We start from the raw sequence: 23,369 nt of genomic DNA, 5'->3' as shown, positions 1-23,369 counted from the left end.
AAGCATTCTTTCATCTCGAATTCATTGTGTTTACCACAAGCTTTTCAGAAGCATATTCTTTGTAAACAATCTTTCTTAAACAGTTGCTTAGTTTACCTTTAGGAGATCAAGGTTGATCGGATCCTAGAGAAGACTAAGAGAGTGAATCTTAGTGTGAGCTAAGTCAATGTATTGTTAGTTACTTGTAGGTTTCAAGTGCAGTTGTAACATTTACCTGATTAGTGGATTGCCTTCATTCTAAGAAGGAAGAAATCACCTTAACAGGTGGACTGGATTAGCTTGAGTGATTCATCAAGTGAACCAGGATAAAATCCTTGTGTGCTTTCCTATCTCTTATCTCAAGCACTTTATTTGTTCACGAAAGATTTGACAAAATCTTCAGGTGGAAGTTTTATTCTGAAAACGTTATTCAAACCCCCCCCCCTTTCTACCGTTTTTCATACCTTCAATTGGTATCAGAGCGCAAGTTCTGATTACCACACCTAACAGTGTTCAGTGATCCGGGCCGGTGTGAAAAACAAATGGCTACCACCAGTGAAACTCAAAAAGATGGCTACAATGCAAAGCCTCCCATGTTCGATGGTCAAAGGTTCGAATATTGGAAAGACAGAATAGAAAGTTTCTTTCTGGGTTTCGATGCAGATCTCTGGGATATCATTGTGGATGGCTATGAGCGTCCAATTGATGTAGATGGCAAGAAGATTTCCAGATCAGAGATGACTGCTGAGCAAAAGAAGCTCTACTCACAGCACCACAAAGCTAGAGCTATTCTTCTTAGTGCTATCTCCTATGAAGAGTACTAGAAGATTACAGATCGTGAGTTTGCAAAGGGCATCTTTGAATCCTTGAAGATGTCTCATGAAGGAAACAAGAAAGTAAAAGAATCAAAGGCGCTATCTTTGATCCAGAAGTATGAATCCTTCATCATGGAACCCAACGAGTCCATTGAGGACATGTTTTCCAGATTTCAGTTGCTTGTAGCTGGAATAAGACCTCTCAACAAAAGCTACACTACAAAAGATCATGTCATAAGGGTCATCAGAAGTCTTCCTGAAAGCTGGATGCCTTTAGTGACTTCAATAGAGCTTACAAGAGATGTTGAGCATATGAGTTTGGAAGAACTCATCATCATACTGAAATGTCATGAGCTGAAGCGCTCAGAGATGCAAGATCTGAGGAAGAAATCTATAGCCTTGAAATCCAAATCTGAGAAGGCTAAATCTGAGAAGTCAAAAGCTCTCCAAGCTGAAGCAGAAGAATCTGAAGAAGCATCAGAAGATTCTGATGAAGATGAGCTGACTCTGATTTCCAAAAGACTCAACCGCATCTGGAAGCACATGCAGAGCAAGTACAGAGGCTCTAGAAAGGCCAAAGGAAAGTCTGAATCCTCATCAGGCCAGAAGAAGTCCTCAATCAAGGAAGTCACATGTTTCGAGTGCAAGGAATCAGGGCACTACAAAAGTGACTGTCCAAAGCTGAAAAAGGACAAGAAGCCCAAGAAGCACTTCAAGACAAAGAAAAGTCTGATGGTGACTTTTGACGAATCAGAGTCAGAGGATGGTGAATCTGATGGTGAAGTTCAAGGTCTTATGGCTATTGTCAAGGACAAAGGAGCAGAGTCAAAAGAAGCAACTGACTCTGACTCATCATCAGAAGAAGATCCAAACTCAGACGATGAAAATGAGGTATTCGCTTCTTTCTCAACCTCTGAACTGAAACATGCTTTGTCTGATATCATGGATAAGTATAACTCCTTACTGACTAAGCATAAAAAGTTGAAAAAGGATTTCTCTGATGCTTCTAAGACTCCTTCTGAACATGAGAAAATTATTTCTGATTTAAAAAATGATAATCATGCTTTAGTGAATTCTAACTATGTGCTTAAGAACCAGATTGCTAAATTAGAAGAAGTAATTGCTTGCGATGCCTCTGATAGTAAACGTTGAATCTAAATATGAAAAATCCTTTCAAAGATTCATGGCTAAAAGCGTAGACAGAAGCTTAATGGCTTCAATGATCTATGGCGTAAGCAGAAATGGAATGCATGGCATTGGCTATTCTAAACCTAATAGAAATGAGCCTCCTATGCCTAAGGCTAAATCATTGTATGAATGCTTTGTACCCTCTGGTACTATATTGCCTGAACCATTACCTGTTAAAGCTGCTAACCCCCCTCTCAAAAAGGGAACCTTCTCCATGTCTAAATATCATGCAAAAATTCCTTTACACTATCATGTTGAGAAACCCAAGGGGATCAGAACCTCTGGGGTAACTAACAAGAGAGGACCCAGAAAGTGGGTACCTAAGGATAAGATTATCTATGTTGCAGATATCCTTGATGGCTCCACTGAAACACCAATCATGGTATCTGGACAGTGGATGCTCGCGTCACATGACGGGAGAAAGGCGTATGTTCCAAGAGCTAAAACTTAAGCCTGGAGGCGAAGTTGGCTTTGGTGGCAACGAAAAGGGTAAAATTGTTGGTACTGGTACTATTTGTGTAGATAGTAGTCCATGCATTGATAATGTGTTACTGGTAGACGGCTTAACACATAACTTATTGTCTATAAGCCAATTAGCTGACAAGGGTTATGATGTTATTTTCAATCAAAAGTCCTGCCGGGCTGTAAGTCAGATCGATGGCTCTGTTCTGTTTAACAGCAAGAGGAAGAACAACATTTATAAGATCAGATTATTTGAGTTGGAATCTCAGAATGTGAAGTGCCTTCTTTCTGTTAATGAGGAGCAATGGGTATGGCATAGACGGTTAGGGCATGCCAGCATGAGAAAGATTTCTCAGCTGAGTAAGCTCAACCTTGTCAGGGGCTTACCCACTCTGAAGTTCTCTTCAGACGCTCTTTGTGAAGCATGTCAGAAAGGCAAATTCACAAAAGTCCCTTTCAAGGCAAAGAATGTTGTCTCAACCTCAAGGCCGTTGGAACTTCTGCATATCGACCTGTTTGGACCAGTGAAAACTGAGTCTATAGGTGGCAAGAGATATGGGATGGTCATTGTTGACGACTATAGCCGCTGGACATGGGTAAAATTTCTAACCCGCAAGGATGAGTCTCATTATGTGTTCTCTACCTTCATTGCCCAAGTGCAAAACGAGAAGGCTTGTAGGATCGTGCGTGTCAGAAGTGACCATGGTGGAGAGTTTGAGAATGACAAGTTTGAGAGTCTGTTTGATTCCTATGGAATTGCACATGATTTCTCTTGTCCTAGAACTCCACAACAAAATGGTGTTGTTGAGAGGAAGAACAAAACTCTTCAGGAGATGGCTAGAACCATGCTCCAAGAAACTGGCATGGCTAAGCACTTTTGGGCAGAGGCAGTAAACACAACATGTTACATTCAGAACAGAATCTCTGTGAGACCAATTCTGAATAAGGTTCCCTATGAATTGTGGAAGAATATAAAACCCAACATTTCTTATTTTCATCCTTTTGGTTGTGTTTGTTATGTTCTTAATACTAAGGATAGATTGCATAAATTTGATGCTAAGTCTTCTAAATGTCTATTACTTGGTCATTCTGATCGTTCCAAAGGTTTCAGATTTTATAATACTGATGCTAAAACAATTGAAGAATCTATTCATGTTAGATTTGATGATAAGCTTGACTATGATCAGTCAAAGCTAGTTGAGAAATTTGCAGATTTAAGTATAAATGTTTCTGACAAAGGCAAAGCTCCAGAGGAAGCTGAGCCAGAGGAAGATGAACCAGAAGAAGCTGGTCCCTCTGATTCACAATCTCAGAAGAAGAATAGAATCACTGCAGATCATCCTAAGGAACTGATTCTGGGCAACAAAGATGAACAAGTCAGAACCAGATCAGCCTTCAGACCCTCTTAAGAAACCCTGCTAAGTCTGAAAGGATTGGTGTCCTTAATTGAACCTAAGTCAATTGATGAAGCTCTTCAAGACAAGGACTGGATTCTGGCTATGGAAGAAGAACTGAATCAGTTTTCAAAGAATGATGTTTGGAGCTTAGTGAAGAAACCTCAAAGTGTTCATGTAATTGAAACCAAATGGGTGTTCAGAAACAAACTGAATGAGAAAGGAGATGTAGTCAGAAACAAGGCAAGGCTAGTTGCTCAAGGCTACAGTCAGCAGGAAGGAATAGATTATACTGAAACATTTGCTCCAGTAGCCAGACTAGAAGCAATCAGACTGCTGATATCTTTCTCAGTGAATCACAATATAATTTTTCATTAGATGGATGTCAAGAGTGCCTTCCTATACGGTTACATCTCAGAGGAAGTCTACGTTCATCAACCCCCAAGCTTTGAAGATGAGAAGAATCCAGACCATGTTTTCAAATTGAAGAAATCTCTCTATGGTCTGAAGCAAGCTCCCAGAGCATGGTATGAGAGACTCAGCTCATTCCTTATGGAAAATGAGTTTGTAAGGGGTAAAGTAGATACAACTCTCTTTTGCAAAACTTACAAAGATGATATCTTAATTGTGCAAATTTACGTTGATGATATTATATTTGGTTATGCTAATCAATCTCTATGCAAAGAATTTTCTGAGATGATGCAGGCTGAATTTGAAATGAGTATGATGGGAGAACTCAAGTACTTTCTGGGAATACAAGTTGATCAAACACCAGAAGGAACATATATCCATCAGAGCAAGTACACTAAAGAACTTCTGAAGAAGTTCAACATGCTGGAATCTACGATTGCCAAGACTCCAATGCATCCTACATGCATCCTAGAGAAAGAAGATGCAAGCGGTAAAGTTTGTCAGAAGCTCTATCGTGGTATGATAGGATCACTTCTATACTTAACTGCATCTAGGCCAGATATTTTGTTTAGTGTTCACTTATGTGCTCGTTTCCAATCAGATCCAAGGGAAACCCACTTAACTGCTGTTAAGAGGATCCTGAGATATCTGAAAGGTACCACTAACCTTGGCTTGATGTATAAGAAAACATCAGAGTATAAGCTTTCAGGTTATTGTGATGCTGATTATGCTGGAGATAGAATAGAGAGAAAAAACACTTCTGGAAATTGTCAATTTCTGGGAAGCAACTTAGTCTCATGGGCAAGCAAGAGGCAATCAACCATTGCACTATCTACTGCGGAGGCAGAATACATCTCAGCAGCAATATGCAGCACTCAAATTCTCTGGATGAAACATCAGCTGGAGGATTATCAAATCCTTGAGAGCAACATTCCAATCTATTGTGATAACACTGCTGCAATCTCACTGAGTAAGAATCCTATCTTACATTCAAGGGCAAAGCACATTGAGGTAAAGTATCTTTTTATTAGAGACTATGTTCAAAAGGGCGTTCTTCTTCTGAAGTTTGTTGATACTGACCATCAATGGGCAGATATCTTTACAAAGCCCTTAGTAGAGGATAGATTTAATTTCATTTTGAAAAATCTGAATATGGACTTTTGTCTAGCATGAAGATGGATCAGAACCTCTGACTATGATGCTTCTTTATCAGAAGATGTCTAGTTCAGAAGGTAACTCTATCAGAGTTTAAGTACCCATTGGTGCTGTAACACCCCGATTTCGGTGGTGCCACTTTAGTGACTTTAAATCAATAGTGCGGAAAATCCGTAAATATTTTTTTCGTTTTCTTTTCAAATAGAAGACTTAACATAATGAAGACTCAACCCAAAGATAATAAACATAAAGTGATTGGAGATAGTGCCCGCAGGCGAATAAGTGCATCCCATGGTCAGAGCCAAGAGTTTTATGAATACAGTTTTCAAGAAGATAAGTCAGCCCCAAACGGCCTTCGAAAGACTTCCTATGCCTGACAAACTCCCTGTGATCCTCCTGGAAGAGAACCACACAAAAGCTAATAGTCGGGGACCTACCCTGCCCCAAAATGAGAAATGACAATCAGAGCTGTGAAAACAATCCCCCATATAATATACTCCTAACATCGACCCTCATCCGATCATGCATGAAGTCCGGGTCCACGTCGAAGGCTCAGTAGTAGTCATTGCGCTCAGGATCCTCCCCGAATGACGAACCATCTTGAATCAGCTGTTGGACGTCTGGCAGCAGGCCGACCGCCCAAACACAACCATACACACAAAGCCAAGGCGCTAGGGTCAACTCACGGAATATAATAGATAATACAAGCAACATGTGATGAGTAAAGGGGTATATATATATAGGTTGTATATATACGTATAAGTTCTGTATCGTCTACCCTAAGGTATATACATAACACGTTATCAGATTTCTAATAACAATTCAATATTCAATATCTCAACAATTCAATAAGTTATATCTCGAAAAACTCGATAAGCAATATATCAACGAATATAGTTAAATGCATGATGTGCAAATGTTATGTCATGCTCAAAAGATGATCCGGATAAAATGTCACCCTCACGATGACCCGAAGCATCTCGCTCCGCTAAAGCGTCTCGCTTTTATGAAGCATCTCGCTCCTATAAAGCATCTCGCTTTTATGAAGCATCTCGCTCCTGTGAAGCAGCACACTCCTGTGAAGCATCTCGCTCCTATGAAGATGCACGCTCCTGTGAAGCAGCACACTCCTGTGAAGCATCTCGCTCCTATGAAGCTGCACGCTCCTGTGAAGCATCTCGCTCCGATGAAGTCCGATCTGAGATCGTCCTTCGGAAAGCAGCACACTTTCCAAGAAATGTATGCATGAATGCAATATGGTTAGCCAAACAACGAATCGTCCTCACCAAGGTACGCGTGTCTAGCTAAAGTACATTGTCTCTACAATACCCTAAGGTAAACAAAGAAGTGCTAATCGAATTTGGTAACTTTCCTAGTCACTTGGGCTCACCGTCTCGATGGCCAACCAAACTGCTCAACGAGCAAAAGAATGCAGCTCGCACTCAGTGACCTTTCAACTTACCATGGCTCACCATCTCGATGACCAAACAAACTGCTCAACGAGCAAAAGAGTATCAACATACTCAGAACTGACTAGTTCCCCGGCTTATCCCTTGGATTGGCCAACCAATAAAACTTGCTCATCGAGCAAAGTGCCAACGCACAATGGTTTCCCCAGAAACCTGGATCCGACGACACTTCTCATTTTCAAAACTTAATGTTCAAGCCCTAAACTTTCGTCTGAGTCTTTTATCATTATTTTAAGGGTTTCGAGGTTGTTTAATACATTATGGAGGTTCATCATGAAATTGTTTAAGTTTCGTCTCTAATCCTATTAGTTTCAAAGATCCCATAATTCCAATGATTCCCTGGAGAAGGTCTCAAAACAAAAGGTCCATCATCACCCAAGTAATGGCCCGAGAAGTTCCCAGGTAAGCTGGCCGGGCACAATGCCTCATTAAAAGCCCTTCTTGCCTTAGACAGAACAACCCAAGTTCTTACGTGACTTCAAATGGGGGTTTTCCAATATCATTTTCAAACTCAATTTTCCTTTGAGAAGGTCTCGATCCATAAAACAATAATAGGGTACGAACCTCGGTCCGTCCCATCAAACTTTATCCAAAAACTCGTCAGGAGTCTGGCATAACTACCCGTTATCCACTATCTTGACGTTCCTCACTCATTCGCACAATTGCACGGTATATTCAATATAGTCAGCAATTCAAGTGCGTAATAGAAAGACACAATATAATCAATATAATCCAAATATCATGTGAACAAGTAATCACATAGCCTATAGTTAACCATTTAACAATTAAGCATGCGAGTCAATTATCAACATATCAATGCGATAAATCCTAATCTCCCATGTCGGCCGAAGCCCAGAAAACGGAGACACACGTCTCAATCAGTTCACTCGGCCGAAGCCTTCAGAAAACATTTTCAATCCAGACAATTCATATGCATAAACAATAATTCAAGTCGAATTTATCGACGCCTACAAAGCATTAGCTAGCAAGTAAGTTGCCCTAACCTCGAACTCGTCCAGTGTGTTCAAGCAAGGCTCCTTCACAATCCTCTTTTCCTGCTCCAAGTGTTCCTCCAAACGAATCTTTGAGCAACGAAGCGAAAGTCAATCAAAACAAGTCAATTCGGTCAAAACAATACTAACTAGCGTTAGACAAAGCTTAAGAAGCTTCAGAGTACAATATTTAAGCATGGATAGACGACAGAACCTCGTTCGCTAAAACGAGCATAACTCGAGCTACAGAACTCGGAATGACACGAAACCAGGGCCAAAATTTCGACAATCGAAAGAGCTACACAATGGCTCAGGTCATAGAGACCCAAAAATTATTTTTGGACACGTTACCCTAACCAATAGGTTTCGGCCACTATGTAAAATAGGGTTTCCGAACTTTTTCTTCGATCTAAATCGATTCCTAGGTATTCTTAGGCGATATCTAGGCCAAGGAAACTCTCAGAAAATTTATCGAATCAAAAACTGTCGCAGGGGTATTTTGGTCAATATTTTTAGCTCGGAAACTCAAGATCATAATTTCGAAAAACAAATTAGATGGGGTCGATACCAACGACGATTATGGCGACTAATCTTACTAACGCTAAGCTCAGTCGAGGGTTTTAAGCCCAAAGGTTGGAACTTTAGCCAAAAATGGGTATTATGAGCAGAATTGAAACTCGGTGGCATTTCGGCGAGAATCGGCGAAATGTAATCCGCTAAACATGCTCAGGGGCACGCAGGGAATAAGTTTAGATAAAAAGATGAAGTTATCTAGATAGTTTTGCAAAAATCTCAAAACTAAGAGTACAGAAAAGTATAGAGAAAAGCGGCAGAATTTACTATCAGAAGTAAGGAAAAGCGTCAGTACCTTGAGGTCTATGCGTAGCAACGAACTATGGAACGATCAGGCAAGAATCGGCGAAAAAATCTTCTCCTCCTTCTCCTCTTGTGGCCGCGGGTTTGGGTGGGTGTGTTAGTGAGTTTTTTTGTTTCAAGCTTCAACATATATATAGGGAATGAAATGGAAGATATTTATCAAGGATCTGATAAGTATGAATAGATATTTATCAAAGATTGGATAAGGATGAATAGATATTTTGAGAAGATATTTTGTGAAGATATTTTTGAAAATATATTTTGTAAACCGGTACAGATTTGTTTAGATATCGGAGGATTTAGCTCATAGAGTTAAGATAAAAATATGAGAGTGATTTCCGATTCTTCCTACTGATTCCAACGTATTTTAGACACGATATTCTCCCCGCTGAATCTTCCAATTCTTCAAAGAAATATCGGTATGATTTTTGGTTTTCGAGGCTTGTTTTTAATGCTATATATATAGGTTGGCAAAACGCGGGAAAATGAAAGTTTCGTGATTCCGATATTTCCGGCTTCATTCTCCATGAATTCTAAGATAGGTTTTGGCGACATAATACCAAAACTCAACAGAGGTTTCCTTGTATTTTAGGTGGCTAATGCAAAGTCGGTGTAAAAACTATTTCACCCGATAAGTTACTTTTTGCATCGAATGTCGGAATAGAAAACTTCCTTCTGAAGAAAGATTGAAATCATCAAGAGAAATGGGTGTACACGTGTAGAATCTTCATTTGAAGCTCCGGATAGAAAAAGTCTTCATCGTCGGTTGATTCTAGGGTTTTTGAAATACCAGGGTTTCAGTTTCGGCAAACTTCCGATGATTGGAATCAGACGTTCGTATATCCTAGAGTTTCGCCTTGAAACGCTTGTTATATATGGATAAAGAGAAGTTCTAACATTTCTCTGAAGATTTTTGGAATTAATTTCCATCGCGACTTTAAGTGTAAACTAGCTATTTACTAGGGTTTCTGCCCTAGGTTTAAGCGTATATCGATCGTGCTATACCTTTTATCGACTTTGATGCAATCCTTAGACTTTTCCTGAACTTCCTCCTTCATAAATTTATTTCATTTGGTAAACTCTTGTTCAGGTTTCCCTTCACGGTACCTCAAGCCTAATCGTAAATGGAAATCTCTTCCACTTATTCTAAGCTTAAAAACTTGGGTCTTACAGGTGCTCACTCTGAAGCTGAGACAGTAAACCTGTGTCAGTAGCTATGATACATCGTTCCTTGTGCCCGTGCTGACAGTCTGTCGTAATGAGTGTTGATGTGCTTCTCTCCTTCGTGTGATATGTGTATTAACTGTTGCTATGATGTCTTTCATTTTTAACCGTTGATTTTACCTTGCTTTTTGATCAACAACGGTTATTTTCAAAAACCCACTATACACACACGTTCTCCATCACTTCTGATTTTACTTTCTCTCTCTTCGGTTTGCAAAATTCCTTATCCCCACGATCTCTCTCTCTCTCTCTCTCTCTCCATTCATCCCCTCTATTTTACCCAAACCTTCAACCGCTCAAAGATGGTGAGATCTAATAGAGGTTAAACTGAGGATGGAAGAAGATTTCCAGTCATGGTAGTAGGTCAACCTACCGGTCAATCAGGTCCTGCAAATCAGAGAAATCAACCAGAAGTTCAAGCTCAAGGGCAGATGATTCCCCTTGCTCAAAGAGGCTGTTCCGTGACTTGTGTCTACCCTCCCAGTGATCTCCAGGTTCTTGCTGAGTGGAGATTCGACCTGGACAATATTGTTGCAAATGGGTATGATCTTCGTCCTGAAGTTCGTGTTCAAGGCTGGGAAGAGTACTTCAACAGGCTTCGAGGTCCAGTTTATGTCAAGTTGGTCAAGGAATTATGGAAACATGCCGAATGTGATGACACTCAAGTGGTTTCTTACATTGCTGGCAGAAGGATCATCATTACAGAGAAGTCGATTGTTGATCTTCTGGGTGCACACACTAGCACAGGCTACATATTCCAACTGACGGAATCAAAGTTGAAACCCAGGACTAGAGACGAGACTAACAAGGCTCTTTACACAAACTATAAACCTGGCAAGAGTGACTACAAGGTAGTGGATCTTCATCCAAAGCTGAGGATCTGGCACAAGATCCTGCTCCACTGCATCCACCAGAGACCAAAGGGAAGCTCTCCAGACTACATCAACTTTTGTCAAAAAGTGATGTTGTTATTCATCCAAGATCACAAGAAGATCTGCCTTCCTTTCTTCCTGTTCTCTTACCTCAAAGAGTGTATCAGGAAATCCAGAACCACTGCTTCTCTCAAGTCTGCCATCAAGTATATTCCGTTTAGAAGATTGCTATCAGACCTCTTCATTGAAAGCAAGTTTATAGAAGATCTGATCACAGCAGGATGCACAGAGGATCTGTCAACCATTGCAAGTGATGTCTTCACATCCCCATCCTTGAAGAAGATGGGATTAATCAAGACCAAGGTGGCTCCTTCTCATGAAGATACTTCTGATGAAGTCAAACAACGAAGGGTTCCTCTGACTGATTACCCTCTGTGGTCCCAAGCAGATGATCCAACTGCTATCTTGTGTTACATTGATGATTTGAGGAGACAAGGTTATGAGATAGATGTGGACGAGTTCTTCAGAACCCTGCCACCAGCTCCAGAGTTTGACTCTCCTCCCAAGAAGAAGACTCAGAGAAAAATCGTCTTTGAGGAATCCTCTGAAGAGTCTGATCATTCTGATGGTCAGAAGAAGAAGAAGAAGAAGGCTGACAAGCCTAAGAGGAAGCATGAGGAACCCACCAAGCCAGATGTTCCATCTGATGGTGATGATGGTGATGCTCCTCCTCCAAAGAAGAAAAAGAAGCAAGTCAGGATTGTGGAGAAGCCAACCCGTGTGGATCCAGTTGCTGTAGTAATCAGAATGGAGACTTCTGCCAGAGTTACTCGGTCTGCAGTGCGATCATCAAGTAAGTCTGCTGTTATTGATACTGATGATGATTTAAATTCACTTGATGCACTCCCCATCTCTGCTCTCCTTAACCGCACTACCACCCAACTCGCTCCTATTCCAGAGTCCCAACCAGCTGAACAAACAACTTCTCCACCCACTTCACCTAGATCTTCATTTTTCCAACCTTCTCAACAAGAAGCACCTCTTTGGAACATGCTTCAGACTCCAAGACCTTCTGAACCTACCTCACCCATAACCATTCAATATAACCCACACACCTATGAACCCATTGTTCTTGAACAATCTGAACCTGAACCCAGACCTTCTGATCACTCTGTCCCCAGAGCATCAGAACGTCCTGTTCGCAGAACAACTGATACAGATTCCACAACTCCCTGTCCCTCTGTATCTTTTCCCATAAATGTTGCTGACTCCTCACCCTCAAACAACTCTGAATATGTTCGCAAATTTGTTGAAATTGCGAAGGAAAAAGAGTCTGCCATTCCTGAGTACTACCACACTGTACCTAGCCCAAGGAAATACCCTGGACCTAGACCAGAACGTCTAGTTGACCCAGATCATCCTATACCGGTTGTCCCTCTGAATGAAGCAGACCCTTTAGCTCTACCTGTTCAACCAGAACCAGAGAACTCAGTATCTAACCACTCTTCGGTTAGATCCCCACACCCTCAGGTTGAAACCTCTGAACCAAACCTTGAGACCCACACTTCAAATGTCCAAACCTTAGATGTTGGTTCTCCTCAAGGTGTTTCTGAGGTAAATAACAGCAACCACCCTACTTCTCCTGAAACCAATCTTTCCATCGTTCCCTATACCTACCTCAAGCCAAACTCCCTACTTGAGTGCATCAGTGTGTTTAATCATGAAGCATCGCTGATGATTCGCAACGTCCAAGGTCACACTGACCTAAGTGAGGATCCTAACTCTGTTGCTGAGGAATGGAATCTTCTGAGTGATTGGTTAATTGCTCAAGTACCTTTTATGATGAGTCATCTCACCGCGGAAAGGGACCAGAGGATTGAGGCCGCTAGGCAGCGTTTCAACAGAAGAGTGGTTCTGCATGAACAACAGCTGAGAGGTAAGTTACTTGAAGCTGTTGAGGAAGCAAGAAGAAAGAAAGAACAAGCAGAAGAAGCTGCTCGTCAAGAGGCTGAAAGAATTGCAAATGCAAAGTTAGAAGCTGAAAGGCTAGAAGCTGAAGCTGAAGCTCTCAGATGTCAAGCACTTGCACTAGTGCCTTTCGCACATGCTGATTCTCAATCCACTCAAGCTCCTCACTCTACTCAGGATGTTCCCTCTACTTCTACACAGCCAAGCTCTTCCAGACTTGACATTTTGGAACAACGTCTCAACTCTCATGAGACTCTCCTGATCGACATGAATCGAGCTCTTCAAGAACTTCTGCATCGCACTACCAAGTCCTAGTGTTTAGGATTTCTTTCGGTTTTCTTTCTTATTTATTTAACTTTTAGTTTATTGTTTTTCCTAATTTTAAGATATTTGCTATATGTGTTATACTTGTTTAATTTCTTCGGTATTTGTTCTTTTTGTGTTTCTTTTTGCATCTTTTATAACATATGTTTGCAAAACTTTTCTTTATTCATATATAAATCATAATCATTACATCATACATTTCCCTACATCTAGAATGGAGGATCCTTCCTCATTCTTCTGCATTTCTGGCGCTGCTGAACTCTTTCCCACTCCAGACGATCCAGTGTATACTCTATGTTACCGAGCTTGATGCTCAGCTCATCCTTCTCCAGACTATCGTCCATCGTCTTGAGTCTCTTTTCCACTGTTTCTTTCTCTTCCAGCAGATTCAGCTCAAGCTGGCATAGCTCCTGAATCTCCTCCACGAAGTAGAGGAATTCCTTCAGATCTTTTTCCAACTCTGGACCAAGATTCTCTTCCAGCAGTGTCTTCGTCAGCTCTTGTATGGTTCTTGAACCATCAGGATGCCTAATGTTGAGGAACATATCTTCCTCGAAGGCTTTCCTTCTGAGTTCTTCAAATGCAACCATGTATGAAGCCATATCTTTTTATGGAATTAATCTTGTTGTGAAGCTTACTATGTTTCTAACCGCTTTATATAAGCCTCCTCTTCTCTCCGGAAGTTATTGCTACTGCAGTTTCTCGAGGATTTATTCTTAGTAACTGACGCTTCTCTTTACTCCCGTGGCCGGTGGTAAACGTTCTCTACATGCATTAATTATTTTCATTTATTTCCTTTATTTCTCCATCTTTTTGAAACTTAGACCTTCTTTAAGGGGGAGTACCTTGTACTTCAAGCTAAGTTTTTCACACCCCAAACTTTTTGCTTATGACAAAAAGGGGGAGTACACCCAATTTTTGATGTGTAAGCTGTGTTAGTGTGATTTCTTTTTATTTTTTGGAGAATTTAAGAGTTCCACCTTTATGACCATAGATGTGTCACCGGGCAAATACAAGGAATACATTTCACTTCTTCTGAAGTGATTTCAGTTGACTCTGATACCCTCTCGTGACTCTGAATACTTATGCGCTCTGATTATTTCAATTCATCTATGTCATGTGTTTTTACTCTGATCTCTTATATTATTTAGCTTAGAATCTAGACATTACTAACGTTTTCATTAAGTCTTAGATTCAAGGGGAGCTAAGCTCAGAATCAAGTTATGACTTGCATTCAGAATGAGCAAAATAAACCATTCACATCAGGATAAGTTTATTTCCTTTTCTCTAAACTCTGAGTGAATTCAGTTTATTGTTTAAGAATTGTTCATCAAAATACTTGGTTTTGTCATCATCAAAAAGGGGGAGATTGTAAGATCAAGTTTTGATCGAGTAGTACAACTCTATGTTTTGATGATTACAAGTTAACATCTTAGTATGAACAATTTTGATACTCTAACTTGTTTTTCTGAGTGTGCTTTTTCAGGCTCTGACCTATATCTAATCTCACACTAATCAGAAGCACTGTGCTTAAAGAGTATCCCAAGCAACGCTTTCGCAATCTCTATGTTCACTCTGAACAGTAGAAAAGCTTCAGAAGATCTGAAGTATATCAAGCTCTGATAAGGACTCAACTCATTTGAAGTTCTGAAGATCCAGACGTTCTGACAACCCAGACACTCTGAAGGTTCAGATGTTCTGATGGTGTAGAAGACTCTAAAGATCCAGAAGCTGAAAAGTGGAGACTCTGAAGTCCAGAAGCAAATGGCTCTGAAGACCAAGTACTTCGCTCTGAGTTCAGAATCAGAAGATACAACGGTCAGAGGATCCCTACTTCACTCTGACTCTGATCAACTAGCTTCACAAGTTCCAACACGAAGCATTCCTCTGATCAGAAGTCTACTAGGTTAAAGGTCAAGTCACTATCCAAAGTACAAAAGCAAATGTACTATCCTGACGACCTACCTAACATTCTCAGCCACAGCAGAAGCTGGAAATTCCAGACCTGCCCTCCAACGGTAGCATTCCCATGCAGCGTTCAAACCCTAATCCTTGGAGTATAAATAGAGGCTGAAGATTGAAAGATGCGGTTGGAAGAATCTCACACGCGCAAGCTATATTCAATCTTTCTAAGCATTCTTTCATCTCGAATTCATTGTGTTTACTACAAGCTTTTCAGAAGCATATTCTTTGTAAACAATCTTTCTTAAACAGTTGTTTAGTTTACCTTTAGGAGATCAAGGTTGATCGGATCCTAGAGAAGACTAAGAGAGTGAATCTTAGTGTGAGCTAAGTCAGTGTATTGTTAGTCACTTGTAGGTTTCAAGTGCAGTTGTAACATTTACCTGATTAGTGGATTGCCTTCATTCTAAGAAGGAAGAAATCACCTTAACGGGTGGACTGGATTAGCTTGAGTGATTCATCAAGTGAACCAGGATAAAATCCTTGTGTGCTTTCCTATCTCTTATCTCAAGTACTTTATTTGTTCATGAAAGATTTGACAAAATCTTAAGGTGGAAGTTTTATTCTAAAAACGTTATTCAAACCCCCCCCTTTCTACCGTTTTTCATAGCTTCAGAAGGTTGTTATGGCTTTGTCTTTTGACAATCGGTTCCCTTTGTCTTTTTTGAAGTCTTCCCTTGATGTCTCCTTGATGGATGGTTTTCTTGGTCATGTTCTATTTGATTTACTACCTCTTTGTATTCTTCTTTATCCAGCTGAGGCGGTTTATGTGGAAGCCTACGGGTTTGTCTCGGCTCATCCTAGTGTTGTTGATGATGTGCTCGATTTATCTCTCTCTAGGCCTGTGTGTCAGATCCCGTTTGAAGATGCTGGGGTCGCTCAACATCAGCTATTTGATGTGGCAGTTGGTTTATTTGCGCCGTCCATGGATGCCTATGCTCCTGATGTTCCTCTTCCTCGTAGGAGAAGGCATCCAAAAAAGGTCAAGAGAAATCGTAAGCCCCGTCATGTGCCCTCAGTGACTTGTGTGGGTTCCGTTGCGGTTGATGGTGGAGGTCCCTCCTCGGGTGCGATCCTGCTCTCTATTCGTCTTGCTCTGCTGGACTCATGGAGCACTCCCGGTGGTCGTTACTGGACGCGAGCCAAGAAGGCGTGGATGGTTGGCAAGCTTGTGGGTTGTACCTTCGAGGGTGGGACAAAGCGACTATCTGCGGCCTGGCACGGGAAATGGAGGAGTGGTGGCTGCCTTGAGTGTCAGTATTTCTCTTGGTTTTGTCTTTGGTTTTGTTTTAGCTCTCCGGCGTTGCTTCCGTTGGTTTTACTCTTGTGTTCAGGGAGGTTCATTTGTTTATATTTTCTTAGGGTTGTTAAGCCTTTGTATATTTCTGTGGATGGTTGGGGATTTTTATTTTTGTCATCCTCTCTGCCATATTCTTCATCTTAGCCTCTTCCTTATTTATTATGATTAATATATATATGGACTTCCAAAAAAAAGTCAACTATCTACCAATTATCCAAGACCTTCACATACATTTATTTTATTTAATTAATTGATTCTATTCCACAATCTTTTTTCATTAATTTAATTTTTACAAGTTCAATTCCACAAATTTAATTCCTGTATATTTTGTCTCTTTTTCTCATTTAAATTTTATCTTTTTTTAGCTTCATCAATCCTCCACTACCTCGATTTTCTTCACTATTTGTTTTCATCTGTCATTCATAATATTTTAATCTATTATGTCTTCTTTTAAATATCTTCAATGTATCTCGATCTCTCCATTGTCATTTTATAGTGTATTGGAACTTGAAATATGATTCGAGTGGAACTCACCGTCTCATGTCTACAACTTTATGAATGAACTGCCAAAGAGTTTAATCAGGTGATGTCATATGGTGAAGCACCGAAGACTTCACAAAAAGATCCATCCTCCGTTAAATCAGTATTATATTTTCTTTCAAATATCGTGATTAGAACTTTATAAGGAAGTTTGTTTTTGGAAAACAAGAAAGTATGAAGAAAAGTGTCTATAAACGTCAGTTGCCTAAATAATTTACTGTATGCATGAAAATTCTTCTATATTTAATTTTAAATTCATAATTAAATATATTAGAGGTTATTTGTTTACATTTCCATTAACATATGAAAATGGAAATGTAAACAAATAACCTCTAATATATGTAATTATAAATTTAAAATTAATTATAGAAGAATTTTCAAGTATCCAGTAAATTATTTAGGCTACTGACGTTTATAGACACATTTTTTCATACCTTCTTGTTTTCCAAAAACAAACTTCCATATAAAGTTCTAATCAGGATATTTGAAAGAAAATATAATCCTGATTTAACGAAGGATGGATCTTTTGGTGAAGTCTTCGGTGCTTCTTCGGTGCTTCACCATATGACATCACATGATTAAACTATTTGGCAGTTCATTCATAAAGTTGTAGACATGAGACGGTGAGTTCCACTAGAATCATATTTTAAGTTCCAATACACTATAAAATGACAATGGAGAGATCGAGATACATTGAAGATATTTAAAAGAAGAGATAAAAGATTAAAATATTATGAATGACAGATGAAAACAAATAGTGAAGAAAATCGAGGTAATGGAGGATTGATGAAGCTAAAAAAAGATAAAATTTAAATGAGAAAAAAAGACAAAATATACAGGAATTAAATTTGTGGAATAGAACTTGTAAAAATTAAATTAATGAAAAAAGATTGTGGAATAGAATCAATTAATTAAATAAAATAAATGTATGTGAAGGTCTAGGATAATTGGTAGATAGTTGACTTTTTTTGGAAGTCCACATATATTAATCATAATAAATATGGAAGAGGCTAAGCTGAAGAATATGGCAGTCAGGATGACAAAAACCAAAATCCCCAACCATCCACAGAAATATACTAAGGCTGAACAACCCTAAGAAAATATAAACAAAAGAGCCTCCCTGAACACAAGAGAAAAACCAACGGAAGCAACGTCGGAGAGCTAAAACAAAACCAAAGACAACACCAAGAGAAATCCCGACACTCAGGGGGGCCACCACTCCTCCATTTCCCGTGCCAGGCCGCAGATAGTCGCTTTGTCCCCACCATCGAAGGTTCAACCCACAAGCTTGCCAACCATCCATGCCTTCTTGGATCGCGTCCAGTAACGACCACCGAGAGTGCTCCCCAAATCCAGCAGAGCAAGACGAACAGAGAGCAGGATCGCACCCGAGGAGGGACCTCCACCATCAACCGCAACCGAACCCACACAAGTCACTGAGGGCACATGACGGGGCTTACGACTTCTCTTGGCCTTTTTTGGATGCCTTCTCCTACGAGGAAGAGGAACATCAGGAGCACAGGCATCGAAGGACGACGCAAACAAACCAACTGCCACATCAAATAGCTAATGTTGAGCGACCCCACCATCTTCAAACGGGATCTGACACACAGGCCTAGAGAGAGATAAATCGAGCACATCATCAGCAACACTAGGATGAGCCGAGACAAACCCATAGGCTTCCACATCAACCGCCTCAGCTGGATAAAGAAGAGTACAAATAGGTAGTAAATCAAATAGAACACGACCAAGAAAAGCATCCATCAAGTAGACATCAAGGGAAGACCTCAGACAAGACAAAGGGAATCTTGTAAGACCTGGATTTTCAGAACAAGCTAGTTTCCGACTCACGCGTAGAATCAGTGTAAGCGTGACAGGAGTTTGACATTTGAGGAAGATTAATGAAGAAGAAAGTTCAGGAATTGCTTGAGGAATGTTGCGTAGTTGTTTTCGGAGTTAGTGCGAGTCGTCTGCACACTTGCCTTAGGGCGAGCGTGTCCAGAATAGACTATTTCGCTCTTAAAGCAACGTTTTGAGTGAGATTTCGAACTCTCGGAAAATTTAAAGATTCTCTTTATTTTTCCATCGACCAGCGTTTCATTTCGGAACTCTGGACTGTACGCACGATAGGTTTCACTTTTCGGATGTCCGCCGACGCTAATTTCTTTGCTTCGAAACCCTATTTTCGAGCAATGGATGAAGACTTTTTCTATTCGGGACTTCTAAAGAAGATTCCGTCCGCGTTGCCAGACTTGTTTCGACGTTTCCAATCTTTCTTCAGTTGGAAGTTTTGTCGTTTGAGCATCACAGCAAAAAGTAGTTTTTCGGGGCAGATTAACCGACACCGCTTTTGAGTTTTTCGATATCGTTTTTCCCAAATCCTAGATATTTGTTTTGAGTTCTGGAATTCCGACGCCAGAATCTCTCTTAGAATTTCTCGGTGATCGTGCTGCAAAAATCGGAATCGCGAAATTTTCATTTTCCCGCGATTTCACCCGCCTATAAATAGCGCGAAAAAGCAAAATCCTCTCATTTTCTTTCCATTTGTGGCTGACTTCGTGGGGAGCAAGGGGGGAGGGGATTTCCGCGAAAACTTGACCAATCTTCGTGCAGTTCGTCCCTACTTCTAGGTATCGAGGTAACTATCATGAATCCTGCCTCTGATTTCTGTTTCTGCTGAGTTTCTGAAGTCGTTTCTGTGCTCTAAGTTTTGAGCTTTTTCTAAAATTGTCCGATTTCTCTGATTTCTCGCTTGGGTTATGTTCCTTATGTTCCCCTGAGTCTAAAACCTCTGTCAGTAAACTCTGATTGCGATTCAGTTGTCCAGGATCTGAAAAATTGACTCAAAACTCTTTTTGTCTCACATTTCGAAACTTTATTGTCGAAAAGACTTAATCTGACTTCGTGCCTTTAGGATTTGTTGTCACGGATATCATGAGGATCGTTGCTGTCAAATTTGTTTTCAGAACTGATAACTTTGAAGTTTTGAGCCTTTATTTTGGACAAAAATGCCCCTGCGTAGTCGTATTTCGGCCCGATTGTCCGAAAATTGTTCTGACAGTTTCTTTGCCTTAGTTTTACCCTAAAACTACCTTGTAAACTGATTTGATCGAAGAAAAAGAGCCGAAGCCCTTTTCTCCTTATGGCCGTGAGGTTTTCCTAAGGGGAGGGGAGTTTTTCGTTTTCGAAAACTTGTCCTTTCGTACCCGTTTGTCGTATTCTGAAGCTTTGATGCTTTGTCTATCGTTTATGTATTGTATTGCGATCGAACTAATCGATTTTGTGTGGATTCTGCTTTGTTTTTCCTCCGAGGTTCAGTTGAAGGAACTTTGGAAGTTTCAAGGCATTCCTGTGAAGGAGATTTGATTTGCGAAGCTGGATCAGCTCGAGGTTAGGGCAACTTACTATATATTAGCTATGATTGCATGATAGGCGTCGATAAATTCGACTTATGCTTTGTCTGATGTTGTTTATGATGTTGAGTTGATGTTATGATGCTTTTCCATAACTTGTGATGTTGTGCTTCTGTTGGATTGAGCGTTTTGACGCAACTTCGGAGTGGAGGTTCATTGATCTGGTGATCTTTGATATCTCGGGTTGGATGAACAACCCTAGGCAAGTCCAAATGTGGGGTTTGAGACTTAGCCATTTGTTGGGATTCGTTGGAATTCCTAGACTTTCCCCGGGAAGTGTATTTTGGGTGGTTGATTTTTTGGAAACTTAGAATGGTAGAGCTTTCGAAAAATAAAGACTTGGGAAACTTAGACTTTGAGAAATAAACTCATAACTTGGCTAATTCGAATTGAAACAATTTTTATTAACGTTTAAGCATAGGAGAACTGAAGGGGAAAATATTTACGAAAGGCGGGGAAAAGTCGACTTATGTTGTGGGTTTGGAGAGTTTGGAATTGGGGGAAGCCACTGAGGTGAGCTATGGTGATGATTGAAAGTCACCGAGTACTCTAGTACTCCTGGTAGTGTTGTTCGAGTCGTGTTGTATTGACCGGCACAGACTCTGGGTTTTGTTTGTGGGTTTTGTGGTGGGAGTTGTGTTGTATTGACCGACACTAACTCCAAGTCGTGTTGTATTGACCGACACTGACTCTGGTTTTGATAATCATATTGCACACGTGCATATACGCGATGAAGTGCCAAGCAGAGTACTTCGGTATAACAGGAAGTAACGATCAGCCATGCAGAGTTGAATCGGTCCTGACTATATCTGGCACAACAGGAGGTAACGATCATCCATGTAGAGTTGCATCGTGCCTGTTGATGTTCGGCATAGCAAGCAGAAATGGTCAAACCATGTAGAGTTTGTACCGTCTTGACTATAGCCAAAGGTGATAAGCGACGCCCGAGCAGAAATGGTTAAACACGAGGCCAGTGTTACGACCGTCTCGAGGTGCCCAGCCTATAAGTGGCAATACCGTTGGTTTGTCCCGTCGCCAAGCAGAGTGACGTCGTTGATTTGTTCCGTCGCCAAGCAGAGTGACGTTGTTGATTTGTTCCGTCGCCAAGCAGAGTGACGTTGTTGTTCTGTCCCGTCGCCAAGCAGAGTGACGTTATTCGGATTTGTGTCAGCATATTCTGTACTGGCACACAATGCATCTTATTATGACTGAATTGTGTAAGAGATTTGATAACATGCTATGTATAAACCTTAGGGTAAGCAGTGCATAACTTATATGTATATATACAACATATATATATATACCCCTTCTATCGCATGTTGATTGTATATCTATTGTATTCTGTAAGTTAACCCTAGCGCCTTGGCTTTGTTTGTATGTTTGTGCTTGGGCGGTCGGCCTGCTGCCAGGCGTCCGTCAGCCGGTTCGTGATGATTCGTTGTGCGGGAAAGACCCGGAGCGGAACGACTATTACTGAAGCTTTCGACGAGGACCCGGACTTCATGACTGTTCGAGGGAGGGTCGATGATAGTAGTGTGGGTTATGGGTAGTTAGAGCCTTTTGAGTTAGTTGTTACTGTAATAGCTCTGATTCGTCATTCATATTTTGGGACAGGGTAGGTTCCCGACGCATGGCTTTTGTGTGGTTCTCTTACTGAGGGATCACAGTGAGTCAGTCGGACCATAGGGGTCTTTGCTTAGGCCATTTTGAGGCCGACTTCCTCCTAGTGGTTTGTAATTATGATTTTCTCACTCACACATCTGGATCTGTAACTATTTGCCTACGGGCACACTACTTTGGAGTCACTGCGAGTGCGCGTGACATGGGAGTGCAGCTGAGGCTGTACATGTGTAAATATTTGTGTGTTGGTTGGGTTTTGTCTTTATTTTCTATTGCTTGATTTAAAAGGTATCAAACGAAAAAAATTACCTGTTTTCAGCGTAAAGTCTATTTTTGGTTACTAAAGTGACACCTGGAAATCGGGGTGTTACATTGTGGTATCAGAGCTTAGTCGAGTCTTTTGGGAGTCTTTGGGGAATAGGTCTTCTGTGCTAGGTTGTGTGACTCTGCAAAGAGTGAAAATTGATTGTCTGCAGAGCGATTTTCGCTCTAATTGCTTGCGTTACTACTCAATCGGATTGAGTGGTTTGTCTAGTGCTACCGTATGGTTAGTACTAATCGGACGTTCGATGGGATATAGGATGGTGGATCTTAACCGGATGGCGGAGGCTACACGTGAGCATCATCAACGACTGATGGCGACAGCAATGTATCAACAAAGAGGAATGAACCGAACTGGAGCTGGGGGACCAATGAGGTCAGGTTCCCAAGGCTACAACGGAAGGAAGAGTTACCATAAGTGGGGACCATATCAGCGTTCCGAGGGAAGAAATCTTATCTCAAGAGAGTACAAACCGACGACTGCTGATACTGGGGGGGAAGCCAGTTGGTGACAAAGGAGTGACATCTACTCGTTGCAGAAAGTTTGGGCATTTTGCTAACAAATGCTCAGTGATTGGACGGAGATGCTTCAAGTGTAACCGAGAGGGGCATCTAGCTGTGAACTGCAAGACCAAAGAAAGTCTATGCTTCAATTGCAACCAACCGGGACATTTCTCCCAAGATTGCAAGGCACTCAGGGGCGAATCATCAGGGAATGTTGGGAAAGGAAAACAACTTACTACAGAGGAAAGGATTCATATCAAGGGAGGAGCAAGAGTTGAGGAGTCGAACGAGGAAGAACGTGGGAACGATGGTAATATTTTAACTGTTCTCGTATTCTAGAATAACTTACTCTTTTATATTCAAGCGAGTGTGACGCGCCTAACTTGTATTTACTACTTAGACTATGATCCTATGATTATTATCCCTAGTAGGACCTTATTCGAAGTTGCTCGTGATTTAACTATAGAGGTTACACGAGATCTAGAATAGCACGCGGAGCTAGGGAGTTGTTTTACCGAGGCGTTGATAAGGAAGCTAGGATCTCAGGGAAATTCCTTATGGGTACGAATCGTAGGATTTT

Source organism: Lotus japonicus, chromosome 4 (genome assembly GCF_012489685.1).
Source record: "Lotus japonicus ecotype B-129 chromosome 4, LjGifu_v1.2".
NCBI lineage: Eukaryota > Viridiplantae > Streptophyta > Magnoliopsida > Fabales > Fabaceae > Lotus > Lotus japonicus.
Note: the sequence above shows the minus strand (reverse complement) of the source record.